We start from the raw sequence: 3,348 nt of genomic DNA, 5'->3' as shown, positions 1-3,348 counted from the left end.
GTAACTGCAGAGCTGCCCTACATCATAATAAAGTGTTCATCCGCGAGCCGAAGCGCGCCGACGCGTCGTCCTCCGCCACCAACAATAGTGCTGGCGTTGTTATTATTGTTATTATTATTATTATTGTTGTTGTTGTTGTTGTTGTTGTTATTGTTATTATGCATTCTTGTTATTAACAGCGTAAATGTGACTTGACTTGAACCTGACTTAATACATATATATTTATATATGGATTTAATATAAACTAATATTAGCATGCGTCAGGATTTCTGAGACAGGGTTTTCTAAAAATCTTGAATATTAACTATTTATAGTGAGCTTATATAATGAGTACATCAGTTAGTGAATTAGCAGGGTGGGTGAATGAATCTGACAAACGCTTCATTGACTGTTTTAAATTCACCAATGCAGTAAACCAGGTGAATGCGTCATGTGCTCCACCTGCTGGTGGATATTTATACTGCAGCAGCTGGTGAAGACAGAAAGGTGTAACTAAAATGAACATTGAATTTCTAATATATATATTTATGAGACTCAAATTTCTGTTCATGTTCATAAAATTCAGGTTCATCTGACCGGCTGTCAAAGCACAGCCAGAGTAGGTCAAAGTGATTGATAGATAGATAGATAGATAGATAGATAGATAGATAGATAGATAGATAGATAGATAGATAGACAGACAGACAGACAGACAGACAGTCAGGTAGATCGGACCTTCGCTCCCTACATCAGTGAACCTTGGCCACCCATGACTCTGTCACTGGTTCACCACTGCTCTTTCCTTGGACCACTTTTGATAGATATTGACCACTGCAGACCAGGAACACCCCACAAGAGCTGCAGTTTTGGAGATGCTGAAACCAGTCGTCTAGCCATCACAATTTGGCCCTTGTCAAACTCACTCAAATCCTTACCCTTGCCCATTTTTCCTGCTTCAAACACATCAACTTTGAGGACAAAATGTTCACTTGCTGCCTAATATATCCCACCCACTAACAGGTGCAATGATGAGGAGATAATCAGTGATATTCACTTCACCTGTCAGTGGTCATAATGTTATGCCTGATCAGTGTATATATATAATTGGTAACTGGTAGACCATCTTTATCACCTCATAAGTTATTCTCCAGATTACTTGACTATACTAATCAAAATATGTTTGAGATCTTGTAATGTCTTTATTACTCATAATAGCTGAGTAGACTGAGTATTCATGCAGTTATCCAACCAGCCAATCATGTGGCAGCAGCACAATGCATAAAATCATGCAGCTAGATGTCAAGAGCTTCAGTTACTGTTCACATCAAACATCAGAATGGGGAAAAATGTGATCTCTGTGACTTTAACCATTGCATAGATGTTGGTGTATTTTTGAGATTTGCAAGATTTGAGTATTTCCACAGTGCAGAGAGTTTACACAGAATAGTGCAAAAAGATTGCATAAGTGACATTGTGTAAGTGACAGTTTTATGAGTGGAAACACCTTGAGGAAAGTGGCCAGATTGGTTTGAGCTGCCAGGAAAGATAAGGTAAGTGATATAATCACTCTTTACATACATGGTGAGCAGAAAAGCAACTCAAAATGCACAACACATCAATCCATCACTGGAAAAAGAACAATGTGATTTTTGTCCTAATCTTCAACTATGTGAACTTAAGTAAAATGAGCAGGTGTTCCTAGTATATAGTATATTTTGTATATTAGTAATATATAGCATATACTATTTACTATACTCTCTATATTCTGTATACTTGTATATCACTATAACTGTATATTGTAGTATTTTTGCAGGATCATGTAGCTATCTTGACTCTTTTATAGCTTTACATGACTGTTACCACCATGACACTGAAAATATAACTTCATCTAAACACGGCTGTACTCACCACTCATATAGATGTAGAAATTGTTTGTGTATCATGCTGCTGAAGTATAACATGCATATAAGAATTTCATTGCAAACTTTAACTTACCAGTTACACAATGGTTAAGGCACTGGACTTGACAGATATAGAAAACAATATTTGAGCACAATAATGCAAGGCCAACTTCATGACTAAGAAAATGAATATATGGCAGAACACCAACTACAAAAGTACACATTTTGTAAACAGTTCTTCCCCAGAAATAAACACCACTGACCCAGTGAGCAACTCAAGTATACTCTTAAAAGAAATGTTTCTATTTAGAACCAGAAATAGTTCTATCACCCACTTCATATATGGAACCCCAAAAGAGTTCTATATAGAACTCTTTTTAATGGATTCATTAAAAAGAACGTCAAATGGTTCTTTGAATCCATGTTAGATGGTTCTTTTAGAACTATTTATGGGTTCTTTTATTATTAAAATAGTTATTTATTATTGAAAACGAAAATATAACTAATCCAGAAAATTCAAAAAGTTAAAATGTATTGTTTATACAAAATATTAGTGTCATATAATTTAAAAAATTGCACCTCTGTATACTCTATATTAGACAGCAAAACTTTAAATTATTTTACATTTAAAATGTTTAAATACATTCAACCATTTCATTTTAATTATTTCATTTAAGCATTTTCACTTTTAAATAAACATACATAAGCTTGTTTATCTACTGTATGTACATACACAGTACTTAACTTTTACATGTATCTCAGAAATGAGGAAAAACAGTACAATTTACACAAGTTGTAAATTTTTAGTACAGGTATTGGTGTTCTTGTGTCATGGGAACATCTAAGTTTAAGCATATATTTTTGTGTCTATGACTAATGTTTTACTGTTGCCTCCAAAATTTGATCTGCTCTGTAAAAAAAAATAATTACTCAGGTTATAAACAGTTCCAAAACCTTTCGATAATTAGTTGCAGACATTTAAAGATATTTTGTTTAAAACATTTTAGCTTCTTCAAGTTATTTTTCCTCAAAATATGACTAAATTGTAATATGTGATCCCCAGTAGAAATAAAAACAAAACGTATAGAATAAAGAAATAGTATATAAGCATCATACTGATAAGCCAACAAATAACATCAGTCTATAAACATAAGTATGGCTATAGAGATGGGGGTAAATTTTATTGCACCTAATCATTTTAATTGACAGGTTATCTGAAAGCCTGATACGATGTTGTATTATGAGTGAGAAAACATTTGCATATCAAACAAAATTCCACAATCAATATTTGTATAATGATTTTAATCGAATCATGTATAATGAAATGGTGTAGTACAAAGCAGAACAATGAAGACTAACAAAAACAAACACACAAACAAACAAACAAACAAGAAAATGTGTAGTTTTACACCAAGACTGTGTAGAGCTTGTAATATGGTTATTTTGACAGTAGATGGCGCTGTGTAAA

The sequence above is a fragment of the Hemibagrus wyckioides genome, linkage group LG17 (assembly GCF_019097595.1).
Source record: "Hemibagrus wyckioides isolate EC202008001 linkage group LG17, SWU_Hwy_1.0, whole genome shotgun sequence".
Lineage (NCBI taxonomy): Eukaryota > Metazoa > Chordata > Actinopteri > Siluriformes > Bagridae > Hemibagrus > Hemibagrus wyckioides.
The sequence above is the reverse complement of the archived record's forward strand: the minus strand, read 5'-3'. Positions refer to the sequence as shown.